The sequence below is a fragment of the Phyllostomus hastatus genome, unplaced genomic scaffold (assembly GCF_019186645.2).
Source record: "Phyllostomus hastatus isolate PE091 unplaced genomic scaffold, TTU_PhHast_1.1 phas_scaffold_501, whole genome shotgun sequence".
Taxonomy (NCBI): domain Eukaryota; kingdom Metazoa; phylum Chordata; class Mammalia; order Chiroptera; family Phyllostomidae; genus Phyllostomus; species Phyllostomus hastatus.
Window position 1 is genome coordinate 44285226 of NW_025334033.1, and position 18967 is coordinate 44304192.

Below are 18967 nucleotides of genomic sequence, written 5' to 3' on the forward strand. Positions count from 1 at the left end.
AACACTGATGGATACGGCGGGTGTGTCAGAGGCTGGCTAATGTTTCCTAATCCAATTTCCTTTTCCTGGACACACGTGAAAACTACGTTTTCCCTTCTCCTTTGCATTTAAATTGAGGCTGTATGACTGGGTTCTGACCAATGGGGTGATTGATGTATGGCACTTCCAGTCCTGTGCAATTGTCTACACCCTCTTCCTCCTCCAAGTTAACATTATAAACTACATGTTAAGGTGGCAGTGCCTCAAGTTGGAAAAGAATTTTGGATCCCTGAGTCACTACTTGGAGGAGAATTGCCCAACCATGTTCAAATAAGCTTGTATTGTGTTGTGCACTGAGATTTTGAGAGTGGGTTGTTACTGCAATTAAGGTTAATTACCTTAACTAAGTGGAGATGTTAAATGAAGAGGCTGCCTAGAGCAATGGAGGATCCAAGGTATAAATATAAGGGAGCAGATGAGGTCTGTCCAGAAAAAGTCCAGCCATTGTTAATATAATGAGAATGGTTTGTGTGACATCGATGTAACCTGGCAGCAGAGTGGACTGGAATGTGCGTGCATGAACAATGACGACGTCACTGTACTGGTCAGTGGGGGCCATAGACTCCACTGAGTGAGCATGTGTGCTGTAGAGCAATGAATCTGCATCAGATTTTGTGTTAAGCTTGAACATTCCTCCACGGAACCTGTTTGGATGATTCAGAAGGCCACAGTTATGGGCAACTGGTAATTGGCGGTTTCATCATGACAATGCGCCTGTTCGTGCATCATGTCTCATGCAGAGTTTTTTGGGAAACATCAAATCACCCAGGTGACTCAGGCCCCCTACAGCCCAGATTTGGTACCCTGTGACTTCTGCTTTTCCTCAAAACTAAAATCACCTTTGAAAGGGAAGAGATTTCAGACCATCAAAGAGATTCAAAAAAAATACAGTGGGGCAGCTGACGGTGACTGGGAGGACTGTGAGAGGTCCCAAGGTGCCTAATTTGACGGGGACTGAGGCATCATTGTTTTCTGTACAATGTTTCTTGTACCTTTTATCTTTTTCAATAAATGTCTCTATTTTTCATATTAAATGGCTGCTTCTGGACAGACCTCATATAATCTGATTTGGGTGAGACCGCAATAACACTTAACAGAGTTTAACATTATTGCTTTGTGAAAAGAACAGGGATTTGGATGTCTGGCTTAAGTTTAAACTCTGGCTTCCGCACTTGTAACGATGTGATCTTGGACAAATTACTTCACCTTTTTAAGTTTTCTTATCTGTAAAAAGGGAAAAATAATGCCTATTTCATGAGGGTCTTTTCTGGACAGGGGACTTATTTTAATGAGTTGGTATCAATAAAATTGCCTTCTCTCTTCTCTTCCAACTGTGGTTTCTAAAGTCAGTGCCTTCAGTAATTGGTAAATAATTTCAGTTTGGGGCACCTATTGCCTAATCTCTAATGGAAGCGGACAGTTCACATTATCCCAAGCATCCTGGTGAAGGACTGGATATCGACCAGGAAAGAGGGATTTCCTTCAGGTCTTGGACTTATGCATTAACTCCTTCACTTCCCTGCCCCCAGGGCCACCTAACACACGTACTGCGGCAAGCAGAACTGAGACTTCTGAGTCCCAGTGTCATCCTTATTTTGCGACTGAGAGAGGATCCCAGCGCTAAAGTGGCCTCTGAAAAAGTAAAGAGGGAGGACTCCCCACGTTCCCCGTGGAAAAGTTTCCCATGGAAACTTTTTCAGCATTGAGAAAGCTTATCTGTCCGTCTGTCTGTCTGTCCATCCACTCATCTATCCAGAAAATAATTAATTTTTTAGTGCCTAGAGTATGTGAGGGATACTTCTAATCCCTGTTAGTGGACACAAATATGCATTAGACACATCCTGCCGTAAAGGGCTCACATTCTTTCAGGAGAGAAGATACTGTATCTTCATAAACAACCCCAAGACCAGGATGCAATAAGTACGGAAGGCAAGATACAAAGTGCCACGGAATTCCAAGGAAGGGGGCAGCCTGTTCCGGCTGGAGGGATTGAGGGTATTTGAGTAAATCTTGAAGGCAAGGCAGGATTGAGACATCTGAAGGTGAGGAAAGGGTCAAACATGGGGACCTGGTAGAAGAGATCCCTGGGGAAGTGGTGGCTAATAGTCTGGCTGTAAGTCTGTTAGCTAGTTCATAGTCTGCTGAAAGGGAAGTTGAGAGAAACAGTTTCAGAAATGTCACCTGAGAACAGACTGTACAGAGTCTGAATTTTAGGTCAAGATGATTATAATGAGAGCGGAGACAGGTGGTCAAAGGTTTCTAAGCACTGGAGGGGTGTGTACCCTGGAAGGTCAGCTGGGAAGCTGTGTTCGGCACCTGGCAGAGACAGCGGGAGATGGAGAGGAGGCCCTTTAGAGGACCTTCAGCCATCAAGGGGAACTTGAATGTGGGACTAAACTGGAATAAAAGCTGCAAGAGTATAAAGAGTGCTGGAGAGTCATTAAACTTCCTAGGTGCTTAGAATATGACTTGAGGGATGAGTCAGTCAAGGAAAGCCCGTCCTTTCTAAACTCCTCTGCTTTATCGCCACACAGTTTACTCCTCCCCACCCCCGCTCTGCACCCCGTCAAAAGCATCCCACCTCAGCTCTGGCCTCGCCAGCCTTGCGGGGATGGTTCCATCAAGGTGGCAACGCAGCAATGACGACAGAAAGAACTGTCTGCTTCACAAAATAACCCACCTCCTGGGGTGACTTTAAATGAAAAGAGTGTTCAAAGTTCAGTTACACAGTGGGTTGTAGGCATGGAAGATGCACAGAGTGCCTTATGTGAAGGGGAAAATTTTCAACTTCTATTTAGGTTTAGTAGTCAGTGTCCTTTTGACTCTCCTCAGGTCATGTTTACTGGTAAAAATATTCCTGTTCATCCTCATGGTTACAGCAATGGTCATATCTGCTTGTTCATTCTAACAGAAGACTGGTCCCCAGTGCTCTCAGTCCAATCAGTTTGTCCTAGCACCAAGAGGTCCTAGCACCAGTTTGTCCTAGCACCATGCTTTCTGGCTGCAGAGAAAAGAGATGGCCACCAGATAATTCTTTTTATGTTCAAACATGTAACAAGAATACAAAGAAAACAAAATGACAGTATCATGATGATACTTGTTGGTGCTACTATTATCATCCTCTTAAGAGAAGGTAGTCCTACTGAGAAAATGAACTGTGATCATTCAGACTTTGAACTTTAACCTCTGACTGGAAGTGATCTATAGGCAATGAAGATGCCTTCCTTCTACTGCATTTTCACTCGCGTACATTCTGGCACATGCTGACTGCTGGTTTAGTCCAGGCAACTGATATGCTTTTATTAGTCGTGCAGTATTACTGTAGGTGTCAGGAGATGTCAAATATAATTCCATTTTTTATTTTTATTTTTGTAAGCTTTTGGAAAAGTTCCAGGTCCTCATGTATTGTGCAATCACAATGACTTCCGGGGAGGTTTGGGGGCATTCGTTGCCATCAATGGATGTCGGAACAGGAAAAAATTTCAAGAACTCCTGCCACCCAATGATTAATGCACAGAGAGGGCCTGCGAGATGAACTTACAGGTTCTAGTGGGATTCTAAACAAAGCAAGGGATGTGACATTACTTTGAAAGTCACCCCAAATCATTTCTGTTTGGATCCTGTGAACTGTGATTCCAAGGTGAACAGCATGAATGAACATGCATCTTGAAAAGACTGTAATGAAAGATCATTGGCATATTTATGGAATTGTTTACATCTGTTGTTAAATTGTTTTGATATGGAAGGTTTTCAAATAACAATGGCAGAGAGGTACAATATGTTATCTGTACGGTGAAAATAAATCCATTCGTTGTGTATAGTCCCTCAGTCTCTGGAGTAAAGGCAGGAGTCATCTGGGGGGTGAACGCTTTGATCACGGCTCTCTCGGAAGTGGGGAGCCATGGCAGTGAGGAGCGCACCCCTGCGGTCCCTGTCCGGGCTCGTACCTTCGTGATTTCCCCAGTGGCCATCAGCGTGAGTCCTCCCGCCCAAACACTACTTCGTGTATCCGTGTTTGGAAAACCCATAAATATTTTTGTTTGCACTTTTGTTATGTTTTAAGTCAAGTTTGAATGTTATAACACTTTAACTGAAAAACTTTTGTCAAGTTTTTATCTTGTAGATATTCTTTAGTTATAAGTATCGTCTTGTCCTTCAGCTCTGTCCCCTAAAATAAGAAATATATTTTTGACAGAGACTTAATGTTTAAAAATTAAAAAAAGCACCCCACCTCTCCCCCAACAACACCGAAGATAAGATGGGGTATAGTGTTCCAAGTGAAGATGTGGTCTGCTGTCTATCCTTATTTAGCAAACCCACAGCACTCACTATATACCACATAATCTTTTAAGAGCTTTATAAATAGAATATCTGTTTATCCTCTGAGGTAGATGCTATTATTGTCCCCATTTTATGAATGAGGTCCCTGAGGCACAGAGAGATTAGATAATTTTCCCAAAGCCATACAGCTACTAAGTGGCAGATGTAGGATTTACACCCCACAAGGTCTGGCTCCAGCATCCCTACGCTTCACCTTCACATAATCGCGCCTCTCTGCGTCACTGCCTCGCCTCTGCCCACCCGCAATGAATCATCGCCTAAAGGGAATTGCTCTTGGACCTTCCTCATCCCCACTGAAGTGCTTTTCTCTTCTTGGCTTGAGATGCAGTCCAAGTTCACAGCCATAGCTAAAAGCAGCTGACCCACCTCTGCTGCAGCCGTAGGTGCAGTCCACGATGAACTTCATTGCCCCTCTCTGCCGGGTGACCAGCCAGGAAGGTGGATGGGGCGAAGCAATGGATTGCTGAGAAATAGCCATCTTATGAAAGGTGGTCTTGAACCCATGAGATCTTTCACCCTCTCCTCAGAGCCATCACGTTAATGCCGCCGCTCAGCGTGCCGCTCTGGACAAGGCAGATGCCGTGGCGGTGCTCAGAGTGCGGACTTGGACATTACAGTGTGGACACTTGGACAAGTTACTTCTCTGCATACCAGTTTCCCTATCTGTAATGGGGGGGGGGGGGAGGGCGGTAATTACCGCCATAGGATTTCCTTCATGAAATTGTGGTTGAGTAAATAAAACAATTTCTGCAAAGTGCTAAGCATAGTGCCTGACATACTAGCAAGTGCTCAGAAAATGTTAGAACAAACTCTTCACCTGATCCACGACACCAGGCTCAGTGGTACAAGAGGGGACCCCCTTAAAAAACACGGAGTTTATTTATAAGATGTAGTGCATTTATTCCTACATGTTTAAACTTCAGTCATCTTCAAAGTACTCTTCGTTTGATGCAATACACCTATAGAGATGTTTTTCCCACTGCTCAAAACAGTTTATGAACTTGTCAATTTTGATGCCTCTTAGTGCTTCTGCTGTTTTTTGTTTCACCTCTTCCACATCGGAAAAACATTTCCCTTTGAGGGCTTTTTTTTTTTTTTCTGGGGAAACAAAGAGAAATGTCACTTGGGGCAAGATCGGGTGAGTAGGGAGGGTGGGGTGTGGGGGTCATGCCGTTTTTGGTCAAAAACTGCTGACCACTCAGCGTGGTGTAGGCAGGTGCGCCTGTAAATCACCCTTCATGAAATGAAAAGAGCTTTCAAAAAAAGTTCACTGAAGCCAAACACAGCCTCTTACAGCACTGCCAGCTGCTACACTGACACAGGTGGGTTCCTAGAACACTCATCTCACAAGGCAAGTCTGTGCTATAAGAGGCCTGCCCTCCAGGCCCTAATTCAGGTTTTGTTTTTTTTGGGCGGGGGGGAGTACCCTCTCTATATACTCAGAAGCCCCAGGGTGCCTCTCTAGGCCCTTATTCAAGAAAAGAACTAAACTATCCCAATAGCCTTTTGGAGTGGAAAAACCAACCACTTTGGGTTCCATGGTGTGAAGATGTGTGTGTACTCCGGCACTGCACTGCGCATTGTGTTGCAACGCAGTGTTGAATCGTGGTGTTTACATCACTGGACTCTGGAATGAGGGGGTCTGGATTTAAATCTCAGCTCTGCCGTTTATCAGACGGATGACCTTGGGCAAGTTCACATCCTCCTCATAAGGTTGTCAGAGGATGAAGTAATACATGTAAAGTCTTCATAGCTACTTGGCACACTGCAGGATTAATAAGGATTGGCTATTATAACTGCATTCATTGGCATTAAACTAGTAAATCCTTTCATTCTAGGAAAGAAGCTTGGGGCAGATGGTTCTTCTTTAGTGAGAGGAGATAATCCACAAAATCTGGGAAATGAAATAAACCAGACCCTGAGGGTGAGAGATTTCCCCCATCCCACAGCTGGGAGGTGGGGGAGGAACCCGTGCCTTCCAAGAGCACAGATCCACATGCAAGCCTGGCACAGAGACAGGGTGGACTCCAGGCAGCCACCCTGAGATGCGGGCACCTAGAAGAGGGAAACGAGCTGTTTCGCAGGCGTCGAGCGAGCAAGGCAGCGACCAAGGCTGCCACCCCCTGATCTGTCTTGGAGACAGCGCAGAGGCTTTGAGCTTTTGGTGTTCCCTTCACCACTCTGCGAATGGAGCGCTCCTTACATTAGCCTTTCACCTCAGGCTTCTAGGGGCTTCCTTTGCCCCTCAGAGCCCCCCACACAAGACATAAAGCAGGAGATGAGGCGTCCTGATGCCACTTGGCGATACATGCCACGTGCCAGAGAGGGGTCAGGAAGCCTGGGTTCTGATTCCACCTGTGCCGCAAACTAGCCCAGAAGTCACTACACCTTGCTAAGCATCACATTCCTCGTCTGTGAAATGCCCTTATCCCAACCCTCAATGAATGCCCTGGGTGATCTGCCAACAACATCCTCTCAGCTCTAAGACCCGTAAGTGTTCAAACAAAAATTCCACCAGGAGTGCAAAGGAGGGACAGATCAACGAGGGTGGAAGAGGTCAAAGGTTCCATGGAGGAGGTGCTCCTGGTGGGTTTGTGCAGGCAGAAGGACCTTCTCTCCTTGTTCCCATGGGCTTTAAACCCCATCCTGACAGCTGGACACCTCTGTGGGCCCATACACCAGGCTGGAAGGATCTCTCCAGGAGTCCGAGCCCACCTCTGCACTGCAAGATGTCGTGCAGCCCTACCAAGGGGATCAGGAAGGCCTCCAGCTGTGTAGGCTGACTGAAACGTCACCAGCCTTGAGGCCACTTGGGGCAGTCTCCTTTCTAGTCCCCTCTATTTGTCTCACATCAGCGAAGCATTGCCCTGGGCAACAGCAACAAATGTCCCCTAGACTGAAGAGATTGTCTTGAAACAAGACTGGGGAGCCTGACCAGGGCTGGGTCCCACTGTACTCTCTGAACAATGCTGCTCTCTCAAGAGGAGGCTTGTAGGTAAAATGTTTCCCTGGATTACACACCGCTCCCTGCCCCCTTCTAATCATCATTCCCATGAAAGCTCACCCAGCGTGCTGGGCTGCACACTTGTTTAGAAAGAAGCCTATCCCTTTACATGCCACCTCCTAAATGGCTCAAACTGTCAAGCACTGTTGGCCTTCCCGCCAACTCCAATTTAATTATACAAAGACCTTGGCTCTGTTTCTAATCTAATTAGATATCCACACAAGGTTGGAAGGAAAGGAGATAAATCAGACCCCAAGAGAATGGTGTTGTGAGAGCATCATGGAAAGCTGATGGAAATTAAACTCTGTGTTGTGTGCCTTTGCTCTGACCTCAATGTTTTATTCCCAGCTCTCTAGGGGGACCCTACTCTACCTCCGTGAAAAACGATACAGTGAGGTTATTCTTCATCGCAGGGGCCACATGCCCATTGTCTGTGTCAACAAGGTGACGTATTTCCCTTTCTCCTAAAGGTCAAGCTAATTTACTCCCATGTCAGAGAGTCCAGTGTACTTGTCACAGATGACCACTGGGCCCTGACGGATGTCAAATGATTGCAAGAGCTCCAGGGTAGGAACCTATCCCTGCTAGGTGAGCAGCCAAGGTGCTTGGCTGCTTCAGGCTGGGGGACTGAGTCCAAGAGAAAGTTCAGAGGCCCCTGGTGATAACCACCCCTCCATAAACCCTCCTGATGAGCTTACTGCAGTGTCATGCTTCCAGGCCTCAGTTCCTTCAGTGACCTCCAGAGACACGTGGGAGCCACCCAGCCTCATTAACTGCAGTTCTCTAGGCTCCAGGCCTGGAAGCTCCCTCAGCTTTTCCTCGCTTGTGATATGCAGGGTTATCATTTCAGATGTCTCAGATAGAGAGTTTTTCAGCATTGAGTTTTTTTTTTTTTAATTTGCCACCAAAAGACTGCAGTAGGGAACAGAGGTCTCCTTCTGGGTCTTTTACTTTTTTTTAAAACACTTCAGAGTTAAGATCTTAGTTCCTCCCATGCCCCATTATTTTCTGAAAATGAAATGTCATTAATGCTCATAAAACATTGTGGTATAGCAAATGAGTTATGGCACCTTCGTCCTGTGATGAGAAGACTTGCTCCTTTTCTTGTTTATCTCCCCAGCACCTCTCTCTAAGGAAAAAGCTCACAGTCACAGAACGACCCAGATCGAAGGAACTTTAGAAATCAGTCAGGGTGGACTCTCATTTCCTAGGTGAGGGAATGAGGTTCAGAGGGGTGAAGTGACTTGGACACTCAGAAAACACGGTCTTGGAAACGCGGTCCCCGGTGACCCTTCGCCTGGGAAGTTAGATGCTCTTTGTGTTCCTGCTTTTGGGATCTGGCTCTGCCATCTTGGAGGAATATACATAAAAGGGATGATGCAAAAGACAGAGCAATATTTCCACTTCAGAGTTTCAGGGTGAGAAAACTCCTCCTCTCTTTCCTTACCAGCTCCACAAACTTTCTACTTTACACTTTCCGGGTATCCCTTCCAACATGTGCCAGATCCTGGCTGGCTGGCTGGCTGAGGCACATCTGGGATTGCTTCTCTCTCCAGCCCGATGGAGCCCCCAGCTACACCTGACTGGAGCAGAGAGAGAGACCCCTGACCCTGCAGAATCCCGTTCATAGACTGATCATCTGCCAATGGCACGGCTTGCTTTCAAACGCTGAAGTTGTGGTTAGTTCGCAGTTGGTGCTGGACTCAGAAGGCTGCACTGATCTAGGTACTGTGGTGGCCGTGTCGGGCTTTGTGCAGAAACAGTAAGCAGAAAAGCCTAGCTTTTAAAAACCAGCAAGAGGATGGAATTAGTACAGGGATACACGGGCATAAGCTCCATGTTGCCCGGAGAAATGGAAAGAAAGGCTTCAGCTCTTGGTGACGTCCGGCGTCATGAGGCAAAGCATTGCTTCATTCCCTGCCTTGGGCTGGCATGACTTTCACAGTCTGTTTCCCCCGCCTTTTATCTGTATCGGCCCCTGTCCTTTACAAACACAAAACCTCTAATCAGAGCATCATCGGGTACCATCCATGTGTATAAGACTTATTCCTCAAGCCAGGAACAAGATCCCCAAGGCCAGAGGTTTATGTCTCAGCCTTTTGAAAAATCTTTCCAGGTAACTTGTGGCTATGACAGCTGTTGAGAGGTTGGGCTGCAAGGCTTCCTGGAAATCCAGTTCTGTGCACCCTTTTAAACATTTACATCTATTGGCCCCAAGGAAGCCTTTGTGAGCTTTCCAATATAAAGCTCTGCAGTATTAACTGTAATTATAATTTTAAGGGAAATGAATTCTGATATGTTTTCTGCAGTCCTAATTTCCCTGGGCCTCTTTCTCTGGCAGGTAGAGCTGGGATTACAGGGACTGTAATAACACAGGAGTCAGTGGCTTGTAGCAGCACCTCAGGCCCGAAAGTGCTCCCTTCACTATTTCTGAGGGCTCGGGGGGATGTCTCACTTGGGCTCATGAAGAGGGGTGCTCCTCCAGGGGCCACTAATGGTCTGCCATCCCCCACTGATCTACCTCCAACCTACCCTTCTGTCACCTTCTTCCCTCCTCATTCAGCATGTTTTCCACGATGCTGCCAGCATGGCCTTCTGCGTGCCCACCTTATCACGTGATTCTCCCTCTAGCACCCACCTGTGGCAGTTACTATTGGTTGCTAACACTGTTCTTCCTTGCTGGCAGAGCTGGCCTCCTGAGAAAGATGCTAAAAGTGACCAATGCTGGCCCTCCCAGGCTGCCTTGCAGCTAGGGCAGAGGGGTGTAACCCAGTTCTCACCAATGGGGCTTGAGGGGAAGACTTCTGATGGTTTCTAGGAAATACGTTCTTCCTTAAGAGGAAAGACATAAGAGAGAAAAATTCCCTTCCTTGCTTTGGGATTTTGTGTGCCGAAGCCATGGTGCTCGCACCTTGACTCCCACCCTGGGAGAGCGGAGGGAAGCTGGCTGGAACCCCATGCCGGTGAGTTCCTGAAGCTCTCCACGGCTGGACTTCTTACTGCATGAGAAAATTAAGTGTCCTTGCAACTGAAGCCACTTCGAGGTGGGCCCTCCTTCGTCACTTACAAGCAAAAGCAACCTAAGACTTTGTTCACAGATTCCGGTAGGATACAACCTGACTTCTTAGCGTGGGTGCAGAAGGCCTTGGCGAGTTTGCCCTGTGTCCTGTCCAGCATCGTGTGTGTGTGTTTGTTTGTTTTGCCAAACCCACTCCTCAGCTACATCAAACTATTTGCCAAACAGGCCAAACTTTATAAGCCTCAGCCTGGAATGTCCTTCCCTGCTTGAGTTACCACTTACTCATATTACTAGATCCAACTCAAGTTTGCTTGGCCCCTGACACCTTGTGTAGAGTAGAACATCCCCTTACTTGGGCCCCCCTGTACCTGCAGCTGCTTTCACGGTGGGACCTGTAACTCTTGTTTTCGTTTACGTGTGTGACACCCCTCCAGCTGTAAGTTGCTTTGGGCGAGGCCGTATCATTTTTCAGCTCGGTATGTTCAGTGCAGATGTTCAACACATGGTTTTTAAATACACAAATAAGAAAATAATTGAATGAGCAATTAAATTAATTAGTTGATCCCAATTCTCAACTTTTCTTATTAACAGAATCATTTTAGGGCTTTGGTTTTGTTTGTTTTCAAGTGTGTGAGTCTGTCAGTCTGTTTCAGGCCAGTGCCGCTCCGGCTTCCACGTGCATACCGATCACCTGGAGTCTTGCTGGCACACAGACTGTGCAGTGGGTGTGCGTGGAGGCTTCGGGTCTGCATTCCGAACGAGCTTCCTGCGGATGCAGATGCTGCTGGTCCAAGGAGCAGATTTGCACAGCGAGGTCATCGGGACAGCAGGTCCTAGAGGGCAGAGGTTGCACCTGTCTGTAAGCGTATGAAGCCCTAAAAACCAAGTGGAGTCCTATTGAAGGTGACGGTTAGATGATAAGAAACCCACTTTGTACCCATCATTCCCATCCAGGGGAGCTTTGGTCTCCTCTGGAACTCCTCTCCTTCAGCGAAGGGCTGAGATTTTCTGGAGCTCTTATTTTTCATTGTTTCCAGCTGGAATCCAGCCTCGGTCACAAGCTTTGCTCCCTGCGTATCTCTGACAGTTGTCAGGAGCTCGGCTGAGCCGGGAGAGAGCACTGAGGTGTCGGAACAGCTGATTAAATCAACAGGTCAAAAATGAAAGTTCATCACCTACTGTGATGTTATAAGCAAGAGTCTGAAACTGGAAAAGATCATGATTCCTCCCTGTTCCATCACCCCCCAGCCCCTCCGGCTCGGGGAAAGGCACACCAGTCCAGGGTCAGGTGTCAGTGTAACTATGGGAGCGGTCTAGTCGTTGAGGGAGCTCCCCGACAAACGACTTCAGTTTTATGGACCTTGTGGCTGTGGGCAGAGTGAGGGGCAAGGGCTGGGAATAGAAAAGTGCTGGGTGCGGAGTCAGAACGAGGAAGGTGTGCTCATGGTTTTCCTTTCCACACCCGCGTCCCACCCCCGAAAGAGACCTCAGCAGAGACGGGTGCCTGCAGGTGGCCTCTGCCCAAGGCCTCTGAGCGAGGAATATAAATATGTGAAGGGCGTGACCAGCGGGGACACTGAGTGTCTGCACCCTCTTCTGGAGGCCGCGGTGCAGGCAGGTGTGTGCAGGCTGCTGGGTCCCCCAGACCCGCCATGCAAAGCCTTTGCTCACACAGTCGCACAGGGGTTGTTAGCTGGGGGCTGGGCTCCTCAGTAGCTTCCCTCACCACAGTGTTCACTTGAAATTCATCCTTATTTATTTTCTCTCTCTGTCTCTATCTGCCCTTCTCCCTCCTTTTCCCCCAACACCCTCCACCCCCTGCAATCCTGTTCATCCTTCTCAGCTGCATTAGTTACTTATTGTTGCATAACAAATTACCCCAAAACTTAGTGGCTTAAAAAAACAAACATTTATTATCCCACGATTTCTATGAGTCAGCAAATGTGTGGCTTAGGTCAGTGCCTCTGGTCCCAGGTCTTTCATAAGACTAAACACTGTCAGCCAGGGCTGCAGTCTCCTCTTGACTTTGGGGGGACCACTTCCAAGCTCACGCCCATGGCCATTGCCAGTGTTCAGTTCCTTGCTGGTGTTGGCAGGAGGCCGTGTGAGCAGTTCCTGACCATGTGAGCCTGTCCTTAGGGCATCTTAAGAGAAGGCAACTAACTCCTCTCGGAGGAAGCAGGCAGGGGAGAGAGCCAGCGAGAGTGAACACCCAAGACGGGAGGTATAGTCTTTCTATAACTTAATATCAGAAGGGACATCCCATTACTTCTGCTGTATTCTGCTGGTTAGAACCAAGTCATTCAATCTAGCCCACATGGGTGAGGAATGCCAGGATTATTCAAGTCTAAATACCAGCAGGTGGGGATGTTGGGGACCACCATAGAGGCCCAGCCATCATTTTGCCCCTTACCGAGTTTCTCCTTTAGCAAAACCACGGAGTCTGTGTTCCCTATAACCAAGCCTTTGATTTCATTCTACTCTGTACAATTGTCTTATCACCCCAAGTACCCGAGGCTTCCCTTCATAACGGAGCCCCGATTCCCCAGGAACGAAGACCCCTGCAGGTCCTGCCCCTCACTTCTCTCACAGTCCCCACCGCACCCGACCCGGGACTAGAGCTATGATAAATATTTGTGGATTATGATGAACTCTCAACTTCAACTTATTTAAACTTTTCTCTTTTCGTCTAGCTTTCTGGGGCTCTGGGATTTCTGTGCGAACCTTTATATTCAAGCCTTTTGCTGTGGAGCAAACAGACCTGGTCTGGGTCGATAATCCTTGCTGGGATGATGAGGCAGGGTTGCTGCTTACACTCCAGAGTTGTCTTCTGATGCCTTTAATGTTGGGATTTAGCTATGGAGAGAAGCAGGACCGATTTGGAGCTCTTTAGAACAGAGAAAAGATGAAGGGCAAGAGAACTAGCTCTACGTGTTGAGGATCTCATTTAATCCTCCCAACAGACATGAGGGACTTTGCCACCCCAGTCTGCAAACATAGAGTTTGGACTCCTGCAATTAGTGAGGAGGAGAGCCAGAACTTGAACCCAGTCCCCAGTGTCTCTCCATCACCCTTACCTTCCGCTTCTAGGTGTGACTTCCAGAGTGATTTACCCTGACCAGGGTCCCTCCTGCTGGTGACTTCTACAGCCCATTTATGTGACCCGAGATGCCCAATAAGTACTTGATGCATGAACTCTTCCTCCCCAGGGCTGGGAATGGCCAGGGGGCTTCCACACTCACTCCTGATGGCCAGACAGAACGTAAAGCCCACCCAGCCAGTGCACCTGGCCCCAGGAGTGGAGCAGTGGAGTGAGTCAGGAGAAGCTGGGCAGGATGAAATGTGGCAAAGGAGTCTGGTCAGCAGTTCTGACACCCAGGAAGAGGAGGTCATTTGAAATGTACGTGTGAGCCAACGTATGACTTTGCTAAACAGAGTCGTTTGCTCTGTTCTGAGGGGTCCTGCAGCGGCCTCAGCCTGCTGAGTGGGGCTCTTGGTGGGGGCCATTGTTGCAGGGGACACTGAACAGACCCAGAAAGGTACACAGAGAGTTAATATAGCTGGCCTGAGACTGCTATCTTTTGAAAGGTCTGCTTCCAAGGTTGGCCCCTGGGGACCTGGCTTTCAGGTCCTGGCTTTCAGGAGGGCTCTGACCCTAAGAGAGTTCACTGTGCCTAACTGTGTGAGTGCAAACAATGTTGGTTCTGCTCAACAACTGCTTTCCTTCTGGGAGTCTGCAATTTGGGGGCAGGCTAGGCAGAGGGTGCCTATGTGACCAATCCCCAGTAAAAATCCTGGGTGCCGAGTCCCTGTCATCTTCCTGCATGTCGTCCCTAGTTGTTGCTGGAGGAATTGTGTCCTGTGTTGCTTGACAGGACAGCACTCTGGAACACTTGCACCTGGTTTCCCTCCGCTGATTTTGCTTTGTATTGCTCTGCTCTGATGAATCTTAGCCATGAGTATGACTATGGCTGAATCATGTGAGTCCTCCAGGGAAAACATTGGACTTGGAGTGGGCTTGGAGACCCCTAACACAGTAGGGAGTGGAGGGGTGAGGTGGGTACTGCATGAGCTTTGCCTGTTTAGATGTCTGCAGTTCTCTTAACTGTGCGGCTGACCGAACTTCTCCCTCCTGAACCTCCCCTTTCCCTCTCATGGCCTCCAATTTTCCCCTTTTCCTCACTGAACGGTCTCATTATTCCAAATCAATGCTTGAGGGTGTCCCCCTGGGATTCCATCTCGTCTGAGCTCTGATTCCCAGAGAATGAGAGCAGGGTTTCATAGTATAAAAACAAATCTTGACTCCTATCTGTAAAATGATAACAAAACTCCTGTTGATACTCCATGTAAAATTCTTCTCTTCTTTAAAATATCTGAAATAGTGTCCTTCTCCTCTGAAAATGTAGATGGGTGTCACCTGGAGGGGTGTCACAGAGCAGAAACAGTCATTTGTCACACCCACAGAAGCCAGAATCACTGATGGGACCAGGTGAATGTCCCCGGGACTTAGACATCACATCCCCACGACTCCCATCAGTGCCCAGGCAGAGCACTCTAGAGGTGGTTGGGAATACGACAGATGTTAAGGTTTCTTTCCAAAATCCAGGAGGGATGAAAGATGGGAACTTGGCCCGATCAGGTGGGTGATGGAAACCTTTTGCACAGCTTTGAATTTCAATCATGTGCAGGGAGTCACTCGATGGGTTTCAACTGAGGCCCGAGACCTCCGCTGCCATTTCTAGTTCAGAGTCTCTGTGTGTGAATACTTGAGTATCTCAGACCACTCCTGAAGAGGTACAGGGCTATTCTGGAGAACTCGATGCTGTCGTATGTCCTTGTATTGCAACTTCAGGGCCCTGACAGCCACTGACTCATCATCAGGAATCCTGCCTCGCGTGGCACTCTCTGTCTTCTCCTGGCACCCTTGCTTTTTCTTTAAGAATAGAGGCCTCATCTGTGATGAAAAAAATAGAGGCTTCAGTTTCTTCTCCACAACATTGTCATTCAGATTAAGTCATTTAGTGCAGGGCCGCAGGCTTTGCACTTAGAAGAAAATCCTCCTCTAACGGGGTCAGTCAAGGGGAGCTCATCTCCTGATTCCTGTCTCTCAGTGGAAGCTCCCCCAGCTGCATCCCCTCCCTAGTCAGACACTGACCTTCCTGAGACTAAGGCACACATTTGCCCTCTGATCACAGGGCTAGCGGGGGTGTGTGTCATTAAAGCAATTTGGAAATGGTGAAATAAAAATCTTTCAAGAGGTTCAAGCTAAATTCAACATTTCTAATAGGCTCTCTTCTGACACAAAATGATTTTTGCAGTTGAATTTCATCTCTTAAATATTTTATTGAGTGCCTACTGTGTGCCAGACACAATTTTAAGCACTGTATCTGTGTTATTTAATTCTCAAAACAACCTTTCTTCTGTAGGACCCATTATTATTTCTGTGTGGTGGTTAACGTTATGTGTCAGCTTGACTGGGCCATGGGATGCCCAGATATTTGCTTAAACGTCGTTTCCGATTTGTCCTTAGGGTGTTTCTGGATGAGAGTTACACTTGCACTGGTAGGCTGAGTACAGCCAGAGCGCCCTCCCCAGTGTGGGTGGGCCTCATCCCATCCATCAAAGGTCTAAGTGGAGTAAAGTCTGACTAAGAAGGAGCTCTCTCTGTCCACTGTCTTTGAGTCGGGCCCTCAGTCTTCTCTTGCTGTCAGACTCGGGTGCAGACTGGAGCCTACACCCTCGGCTCTCCCGAGTCTCCAGTGTGTCAGCTGCAGGTCTTGGGACTCCTCAGACTCCACAATCATGTGAGCCAGTTCCTTGTAGTACATCAGTCAACCGATCAACTAATCTGTCTGTCTTTTTGGAAAAGATATCTCTCTCTATGAAAAAAAAAGTATGTGTTATGTATGGGTCTGTTTCTCTAGAGAACTCAGACTGACACTCCCCATTTCACGGAAGTGGAATCTCAGCACAGAGCCAAGGTTGACATGGCTCCTGAAGGGGGGTCCAGACTGATGTCAGAGGTCACAATGTGTGGTCCAGTGCACCAGACACTGGAGAAATGCAAGTAACAGTGAGGGTTTGGTTCTTTAGCCTCTCCAATGAGCAAATATGAAAAACAGTAAAACAAACAACAGCTGTATTGGTGAGAGACGCCTGTGCAGTATTGCGGATACCAACCAGTATAACCTTTCCAAAGGGTAGCTTGAAGATATCGCAGTGCAAAATGTGTGGACCCTGTCAAAAGCTGGCTCCCCAGGTGTCCCCAATGCAACCTGTTGGCTAAGACTAAGCGGAGTTTGTTGCTTACTCCCAGAAGGAGACTACTGCCTTGGAAATCTTTGGCAATGTCTCAAAAAGGGGAAATTACTGACAATGGGAGTTTGGTTTAAGGCAAGTGTCTGAGTGGAGGTGAGAAGGGAGAGGACACGTGATGAGGACTCGGTGAGAACCGCCACAGTAATCCAGGGTTGGTGGGAAGAGCAAGGGGAAGGTTGTGAGGGGAGGGACTCAAAGAATTCAGGGCATGCTCTGTTGGTGTTTTCAGTGAAGAGCTGATGGGTTTTTGAGAAGTTCCCGTAATGAGCAATCAAACCATTTGCTTATACAGGACAGTGAAACACAATCAGGCTTCTAATCAACTGGGCAGAGGTGGGGTTTGTTGATAGTCTTGGTATAAATTATAACAAAGCTAAAGTAGATCTTGAAGGTTGATGAAAAATAAGGATCCTTTGGGTGATCAATTTGAATGCAGCCCATAAACCACTGCTGAAAACCTCTTTAATGGGTGTTTGTCACAGCATCAGCAGTAACAAGCAGTCCGAAGGGCCAGCATGGGCGAACTGGTTCAGAAATGCCTGGCACATCAATACAATGGTGTTTGGCCATTCAGCCATTAAAGAAATGATTGTACAGAAGTATGACTGCCTGTATGATTCACCCTTGTAGTTTACCCTTGTTTACCCTTGTAGTGACCCAGGGACGGAATGTAGAGGCACGCACCACAGGACAGCCAGAAAGTGACAGAGCGAAGACACATGTGAACCTGGTGTGAAGGGGCTTTGCTCCTACTAGAGGCAGCTCGGCCTAAATGAAGAGGCATTCCAGTTCTCTGGGGTGCAGGCGGCCTAAAGCCCTAGTGTTGGCGGACGTGGACCCTGACCCCACGCAGCTCCTGGGCAGTGACAGTGCTCCCAGCCCCTCACCCAGCACCTTCTGAGCAGCCTATCCCACTCGAGGCCCACGCTCCTAGCTCGGTGCGCCTGGCATCAGGACTGGGTCCCTCTCTCCCTGTCTCCCTCTCCTCTGAATTCCCTCTTTCAGTTAGTTTACTTCCGCTCAGCATTCTTGAAGCGTACATGCCCTTCCTACATATGTATCTCTATCATAGTACTTATCATACCACATTATGATGTGTCTCTTCCCCCATCTCCCATCACATTGTGCGCTACTTGAGAAGAGCTTGCTTGTTATTCCTGGTAGCTGGCCCATAGTAGCCAGTCACTGCATTCTGTTAAATAAAGGACTACATTAATGCCCCTCATTAGATCATTAGGGGAATTATCCTTTCCTTTTATGAGCAGGCCACACGACTGTTTCTCAAGTGTGTTTTGCATCAGATTTTCCCTTTATGCAGAGGCTATACAAAGGGAGAAGGCCTTCTGAGAGCAGCTCCCAGCTGGGCCCCTAGGAACTATTCCAGTGGCCCAGCACTCAGGCTTTCTAGCTCTTGGGTCTCAAGGTAGCAAGTCTTCCTCATCTAAAGCACAAGGATGGTGCCTAATGTCTGAGAAGATTTTCCTCTAGGCCAGAGAGCAGGACAAAGAAGACAATTCGGGCAGGAGCTCTGGCTCTTCATGATTTCTCTCAGGACCCTGGCTCAGACATGGGGCAACAACAACGACAAAAAAAGAGTTTCCCGAGGAACCTACATACCTCGAGAGAGAGAAAGGCCCTTGAGGAAAGCTGAAGAGCTTTGGAGAAACAGGAAAGTGATGAGAAAGCTGGGACAGGAGTAGATTTGTCTGATTACTGTGTGGTTTGGAGATGGGATAGAGAGGTGGTATTCAGGGGAAGTAGGTGCTGGGATCCTGTTTTCTTTGCCCCTTTGGAAGAAATGACCCCAATCTTTGAATGAACTTGGTCCAGGGTCCAGGAGGTGGAACAGATAGGTCACAACACTTGCCAACATCCCTGGTGGTGAACACAGTGCCATAAAGGTGGTTTGGAAAAACTAGTCTTATAAATCTTCCATCACCAGGTTTGAGGATTGGACTTTCCCTGGTTTCCCTTTCAGGTTCCTGCTTTGTGGAACATTTCTCAAAGCGACAGCAGATTGAGTTGTTGGGATTGAAGCTTGTCATAGAAAAAGGAAAAAAGAAAATTAGGGTCCCGTTTCTCTCTTTGTTATTGTACTGTTTAGGAATTTTTGCATCTTAAAGTGGACTTTCATCTATGCCTGCAGAACATTACAGGACTAAGTCACTTTATCATTCTGCCGTATCTTTCCATCTCTCCTCCTCTCCTCTCTTCCAAAATGGTTTGGCCAGAAGGAGCTGAAATAC

General features: G+C 47.6%; 1 pseudogene; it reads left to right on the plus strand.

Annotated features, from left to right (window-relative positions):
- The first annotated feature begins 420 nt into the window (after positions 1–420).
- On the plus strand, positions 421–3176 carry LOC123807895 (annotated as a pseudogene).
- Positions 3177–18967: the final 15791 nt, after the last annotated feature.